A 7,785-nucleotide genomic window follows, 5' to 3' on the forward strand; every position below is an offset into this window, starting at 1 on the left:
TCAACCCCTTTTTCGGACCCAGAGACCCGGGGGCGGTCCCCTATCTCCGGGCGGCTCTCCACTTCACTTTTAACCCAAGTTAGAGCACCTGCTTCGGCCACACACACCGGGGAGCGGCCCCCTATCTCCGGGCGGCTCTCCACTTCACTTTTAACCCAATTTAGAGCACCTGCTCCGGCCACACACACCGGGGAGCGGCCCCCTATCTCCGGGCGGCTCTCCACTTCACTTTTAACCCAATTTAGAGCACCTGCTTCGGCCACACACACCTGGGAGAGGCCCCCTATCTCCGGGCGGCTCTCCACTTCACTTTTAACCCAATTTAGAGCACCTGCTTCGGCCACACACACCTGGGAGAGGCCCCCTATCTCCGGGCGGCTCTCCACTTCACTTTTAACCCAAGTTAGAGCACCTGCTTCGGCCACACACACCTGGGAGAGGCCCCCTATCTCCGGGCGGCTCTCCACTTCACTTTTAACCCAATTTAGAGCACCTGCTTCGGCCACACACACCTGCTATCCGCCCCCTACCTCCAGGCGGCTCTCCACCTCCCTTTTACCCGATTTAGAGCCCCTTCTTCGGCCACACACACCTGCTATCGGCCCCCTACCTCCAGGGGGCCCTCCACCTCACTTTTACCCCAATTTGGAGCCCCTGCCTCGGCCACCCACACACCTGTTAGCTGCCCCCTATCTCCGGCCCCTAACCTCCACCATCCAGGAACCCCAGCACCAGCCGAACCTGCAGACCCACTCTTAAGCACCCCTCCCCAGATACAAGCAGACTACCATCCGCCCAAACTTTCCTGCTCCTGGTACACCAACTCAAACTTTGGTGCCCCTGGTGTGCCAACTTAAACTTTGGTGCCCCTGGTGTACCAACTTAATTTTTGGTGCCCCTGGTGTACCAACTCAAACTTTGGTGCCCCTGGTACTCCAACTTAAACTTTGTGCTCCTGGTACTCCGCCTGTTTTCGCCCCACAGCCTAAGTGCCGCAGCACTTTGTCATTTTTTTAAACAAAATATTTCTTTCTGCTCCTGGTACTCCCTGGAGCTCCAGGGAGGTAGGGGGGCGCCCTGGAAGCCCTGCCCGAGGCTGTGCGCCTCTTCCCGGGCAGGATTTTCACCCCGAGCCCCTGGTGGCGGTTGGACTTTAACTTTTTTTTTTCTATTTGGATTTGCTCCTGGTACTCCCTGGAGCTCCAGGGATGGTAGGGGGGCGCCCTGCCCGAGGCTGTGCGCCTCTTCCCGGGCAGGATTTTCACCCCGAGCCCCTGGTGGCGGTTGGACTTAACTTTTTTTTTTCTATTTGGATTTGCTCCTGGTACTCCCTGGAGCTCCAGGGAGGTAGGGGGGCGCCCTGGAAGCCCTGCCCGAGGCTGTGCGCCTCTTCCCGGGCAGGATTTTCACCCCGAGCCCCTGGTGGCGGTTGGACTTTAACTTTTTTTTTTCTATTTGGATTTGCTCCTGGTACTCCCTGGAGCTCCAGGGATGGTAGGGGGGCGCCCTGCCCGAGGCTGTGCGCCTCTTCCTGGGCAGGATTTTCACCCCGAGCCCCTGGTGGCGGTTGGACTTTAACTTTTTTTTTTCTATTTGGATTTGCTCCTGGTACTCCCTGGAGCTCCAGGGATGGTAGGGGGGCGCCCTGCCCGAGGCTGTGCGCCTCTTCCCGGGCAGGATTTTCACCCCGAGCCCCTGGTGGCGGTTGGACTTTAACTTTTTTTTTTCTATTTGGATTTGCTCCTGGTACTCCCTGGAGCTCCAGGGATGGTAGGGGGGCGCCCTGCCCGAGGCTGTGCGCCCCTTCCCGGGCAGGGCTTTCACCCCGAGCCCCTGGTGGTGGTTGGACTTTAACTTTTCTTTTTTTTTTCTAAGTGCCCCTGGCACTCTGTGGAGAACCAGGGAGGTAGGGGAGCGCCCTGGCAGCCCTGCCCGAGGCTGTGCACCCCTTCCCGGGCAGGGCTTTCACCCAGAGCCGGTGGTGGGACTTGGACTTTAATTTTTTTTTTTTTCTTCTACCCGATCCCCTCCGCCGGCCCGCCTTCCGACACGGCGGCGGACACCGCCCCGCGAAAACCCCCGCCGCGCGACGCACTTAGCGCCGCGGACGAGAGCCCCGCGAGGCAGGCCGCGCGCCGCGCTTCCGGCGGCGGAGAGAGGAGGGCGACGGGGCGACTGCTCCCCCAGCCGCGGCTCGAGCCCAGCCCCGCTTCGCACCCCAGCCTGACCGACCCAGCCCTTAGAGCCAATCCTTATCCCGAAGTTACGGATCTGACTTGCCGACTTCCCTTACCTGCCTTGATCTAACATGCCAGAGGCTGTTCACCTTGGAGACCTGCTGCAGATATGGGTACGGCCTGGCGCGAGATTTACACCTTCTCCCCCGGATTTTCAAGGGCCAGCGAGAGCTCACCGGACGCCGCCGGAACCGCGACGCTTTCCAGGGCACGGGCCCCTCTCTTGGGGCGAACCCATTCCAGGGCGCCCTGCCCTTCACAAAGAAAAGAGAACTCTCCCCAGGGCTCCCGCCAGCTTCTCCGGGATCGCTTGCGTTACCGCACTGGACGCCTCGCGGCGCCTATCTCCGCCACTCCAGATTCGGGGATCTGAACCCGACTCCCTTTCGATCGGCCGGGGGCGACGGAGGCCATCGCCCCACCCTTCCGAACGGCGTTCGCCTATCTCTTAGGACGGAAGCCTATCTCTACTAGATGGTTCAATTAGTCTTTCGCCCCTATACCCAGGTCGGACGACCGATTTGCACGTCAGGACCGCTACGGGCCTCCACCAGAGTTTCCTCTGGCTTCGCCCTGCCCAGGCATAGTTCACCATCTTTCGGGTCCTATCGCACGCGCTCACGCTCACTGGGGCGCACTGAGGACAGTCCGCCCCGGTCGACAGTCACGCCGGGAGCAGGGGGCCCCATCCCTCCCCTCGCGGGGAGAGAAGGCGCAGCGAGCACTCAGTCCACGGCCCCGGAAAGCGGCAAGGTCCGGGCAAGGGGCGCTGTAAAGCTCACGGCCGGAGCCGCGAGCCACCTTCGCCTCAGGCCTTTCCAAGCCGACCCAGAGAGAGCGAGTCGGCGGGCACCTGGAGGTGCGCCGCGGGGGACCAGGAGCGAAGCCACCACGCCGCGCTGAGGTTTTTATGGTTCCGAATGGCGGACCGGGCCCGGTGGCACTGGACAGGCCTCCCCGAGAGCGCCCCGAGTCAAGCCCGCCGCTCCGTCAGCCCTCGGAGCGAACGGACAGGCCAGGGGGCGTAGGTGCCCGGGGGGGGACCGCAGCGTCCGGTCGGGACTAGGTCCAGACGAGTGAGGGTGGTGTTTGTTTCAACGCGCGGCCTCTCCTCCCGGAGAGAGGCCCATGCTTTGGACAAACGTGTTCCCCCGAAACCACAGCTCTTTTCCAGCTATATTTTTCAAGAGTATGTCTGGAGGTACATGTTTTCAAAAACTGGGTTTCTGAAATCGGGCAGAGACCTGTTTGCAAAACCACCCATTACCGTATCACTTCCCCAAACACCAGTGAGGGGAAACCCTGGCTGTGCTTGCGCTATTCCCCCTCTCTGGTCTTGGGGACTTAAGCTGTGGAAGGTGATAATTCCGCCAGGCTCCAGCCGGCCCTCCAGCTCACCTCTACCCCAATTTCGAGCCCCTGCTTCGGCCCCACACACCGGGGAGAGGCCCCCTATCTCCGGCCGGCCCTCCAGCTCACCTCTACCCCAATTTCGAGCCCCTGCTTCGGCCCCACACACCGGGGAGAGGCCCCCTATCTCCGGCCGGCCCTCCAGCTCACCTCTACCCCAATTTCAAGCCCCTGCTTCGGCCCCACACTTAAGCCAAACTAGGACTTGACCGTATGCTACAATGCCTTGCAGTTTGCCTCAGTGATTTACATTCGTACTAGTCATCTAGCCCAGTGTTTCCCAAACTTTTTTTCTGGGGACCCACTTTTTAAAAATGACAAACCATCGCGACCCAATTCACAATAGGCCTTATCTATAAATCGACTGCCATCACCTTATCTTATCTTGAATAGGTAAACCAGCCATTTCGAAGAGATATACGTTTGATAAATCACAACTTTGTTTTATGCATGTGTTATTGAAAGCATATACACGTTAAATACTTCATAAATGAGATCAAATAAATGCATTTAGGCGGAGTTAACAGGCTATCTCATTGTTTTTATTTCCTATCATCAGTAAAACAATATACACATTTTAACTTTATAAATGAGACAAAATAAGTGCATTTAGGCGGAGTTAACAGGCTCTCGTTTTTTTCCTCTCATCAGTAAAACAAACAATGTACGCTAGCCTTTCATATTAGATTCAATGTTATAAGTACAATTATCAGAACAATACGAACATTCAGTACTATCAAAAACATGCTTGTTGTTGAAAGTTTTTTGAAATGCTCATGCCTATTATCAGAACAAGTAGGCTTGTGTTTAAGTGCAGCTATTGTTATCAAACAGTCAATCAATCAATTCGAACAATCAACAATCAATTCGTTAACCACATCAGGTCTATTCCACGTCAAATCTCATTAGGCCCATTATGTGCTATTTACCTTGCTAATGTGATAACTGGGCCTGCTTGCTTTTTAGTATTGCATTCCAGTCCGGTGTACAAGAGGAGAGCGCAACGCGCATATCGGGTGCAGCGTTCAGTCTATTTCTGTCATCAATGGGTTGAATGTGACCGGTAGCAGGGGTCGGTTCACGTTCATCCTCATGCTGACTTCCCTCACGGGCGGTAGTTTGGCTAACGTTAGCTGTAGTCTGGTCTTTAGCTGGGCCTTTCTTTTTTATTAGCCAAGCATCCATTTCTTATGGCTGGCTGCAGAATCTGGTGGAAACCGTGAGTGTGGTAGAAATACCAACAAGCTCAAGGTGTACTGCAGATATAAATCTTAAATAAAAGCAAAGCAAAGCAAATTTATTTGGCCACCCAAATAAAATCTCCTGCGACCCACCTGTGGGTCGCGACCCAGTCTTTGGGAATGACTGATCTAGCCTATATTATTAGCTAGCACACACATAAGTCATGATGACAACGATTAAGCTAGAGAGGCTGTAACATTTGCTATCACTCACCAACACCGCAGCTCCCTGACTGAAAAAATAAAGCACGTTCTTCAAACCCTGTCTGTTTCTTTTACACCTTCACGAGGATTATTTCTTACTAACGTTTTTAACGGTTTAAAAACCGGACGTCTCAACAGAGCAGATGGCGATCCCATTCACCTCAATGTCGGCCGAACTGAAAGTTTTCACACTTGGCACCAATGCGCGTTCACGCGCTACGCAGTGACATAATGACCCTTCCTTCTTTTATAGTTTCCTTGGTTTCCGAGGAGAAGCGGAGGGTCGATGTCGGCAGCGGAGCCTCGTCCCTCCTCGTCCTCCAAACTTTGTGAACTCTGTGAAACTTGTGTGTTATGACCGGTGAGCTTAGATAACCTGTGCTTGTTAGTTTGCTGTTAGCTTCAGTGTTAACGCCAATGCTTTTAACCTTTGCTTGTTGGTTTGCTGTTAGCCTTAGCTGCAGTGCTAACCTTTTTCTCATATACTGTGTAAATAGTCCAGACCTTGTATATTGCTTAGCACGAAGCAGTAGGGGTGAATCGCCATTTTCTTTCATATACTGTTTTTCCCTTGTTTTTGTTTAGTTTAGGGAGTTAGGTTTAGTAAATGTCTTTTGTTTGTTTCTTTTGTTCACTCAGGGATTAGACAGAACTCTGGTCGCGAAGATAGTTTGGTTTTGTTTATTATTTTGGCCTTTGGTTCACCCTGAAGTCCAGCTTCATAGACTGTAGGAAAAATAACGTGCAGTCTAGCTTCACTGTCTGTAAATAACGCTCACTGTGTGTAGCAATAAATTGCTCACTTTTTGCATTCCTATTCGCTCTCCGTTTCTTGTCCTTATGTTGCGCTCTCTTTCCCCTAGACCGGGGCGTAACAGCAGGGCACATAATTCAATGGCAGTTATTTGGTTTTGTCATTCTTTCAGGTGAGGGTCTGTGGGATCTGTTGGACAGCCGTGTGGTGGAAACCAGACGAGCCACTGTCGAGGTTCGAGGTTTAATTCCAGTGATGACCCCGGTTCAGTTGCACAAGTACCTCCACTCCCCATTTAATAAAATGTTCACTGCCCAGTTCACAAGCACTTACACTCCCCAGTCTACAAGCACTTTCACTGTCCAATTCATCAAGGACTATCACTTCAACAAGCACTACCAAGCACTTAATTCTTGATTTAGAGTTCATATATGAAGCCTACATGAGCCTTGCCTATGAAATAATGGGTAAAGGACAATTAAGGCTAAATATGAATAAGCCTATGTGTGTTTCAGTCAGCAGGTTCACTATAAATACTAGATGTAGGCTATTCTAGAATTATAAGATGATGCTATTTATTTATTCATCTATTATTATTATTATTATGTTAAGTAATACACCCAAACGGCATGATTAGCGTTACTAGTGTAGCAGGGAACACTGTTTCTGACTTCACTTTACCATATATGGTAAAGTGACAACTCCTCCCATTAGCCAATTTTTCAATCAGTGCAGGTAGAGGGGGCTAGTTTGGTAGCTGGCATGCACTCTTAACTCCCCCTGCTCTGGTCTTTCTGTTTCATTCCTCACCTTGAGGTAGGTAGGAAGCTAGTTAATCATGCTACTTGTTGTTTTGTGTTCAATTCCTTTAACCTTTTCTTTGTAGACTGGTAGCTTTCCTGATGGTGGCCATTGCCGATGTCTGCTTTGAGTAGTAGCAGACGATATCTGTAGGCTGAGTGAACGCTGGCTGGTGCTTCATTCAGCTGAGGTAACAATTCTGGTTGTAATCTGCCCATGAAAGTCAGACTTGGTAAGTAGGGTGCTTTAAGTGCCTGAGGTAACATTTTGGTCTATGGTTGGCATGGAACCTTATTAATGGTATGTCTCTTTATAGGTCCCTGCCACCGCTGCTGTTTTGCCTGAGTTTAATTGCTGTACGAATTGTAACTGTCTGTAAACCAACTGATATAATATTTCCCCCTGGGGCATGTGTTTTGGATATTTTAGTACGATTCTACAGTGGAGCTGAGTGCTGCCCTGGTGGGGATTAGTCACCCTGGTGAGGTCCCTTCACTGTATGCTGAGTATGAGCACTGGGCACCTTGTAAAGTTTTGCTGTGGTTGTACGAATGAGTATTGCACCCCCTGGGCATCCGCCCTCATAGTCTACCCCCCCTTCAGTGGCCCTCACCCACTCTTGTGATTTACTATCATGCTGTAGTTTTAATAATTGTAGTTCTAGTTTTATCCAGAGACTGGAAGTAGTTTTAACTAAAAGAAGATACTGTGGCGGACTCTATGGACATTATTCACCATAATCTGTGGTTTGGGTATGTTTAACACACGCAGTTATATTGTGTGCTTCTCAGGGTTAAAGACGAGATGAAATGAAAAATGCCTTTTTAACCCTTTTAGATCACATCCCCGGTCATACTGTGCACCTATTTAACAATATATGCCAAAAAAAATACCAAAAATCAATTTCATTGTATTCTTATATCAAAATTCAATCATGTTTTCTTCCTGTAAAACAAAATATGCCGTGTGCTTACGTAAGCATGCCCGTAACTAATTTCAACCAATAATATCATGACATCCACCCATCAATCAATCTTCAACTTTTAGCGCACAGAGCTAAGAGGCTAAGATTCATTAGTTAGCTAGCTAGCAACAGCATGGTACTTCGGTGTGTCTTCGGGTGTTATGACACATCCAC

The sequence above is a fragment of the Centroberyx gerrardi genome, chromosome 20 (genome assembly GCF_048128805.1).
Source record: "Centroberyx gerrardi isolate f3 chromosome 20, fCenGer3.hap1.cur.20231027, whole genome shotgun sequence".
Taxonomy (NCBI): Eukaryota; Metazoa; Chordata; class Actinopteri; order Beryciformes; family Berycidae; genus Centroberyx; species Centroberyx gerrardi.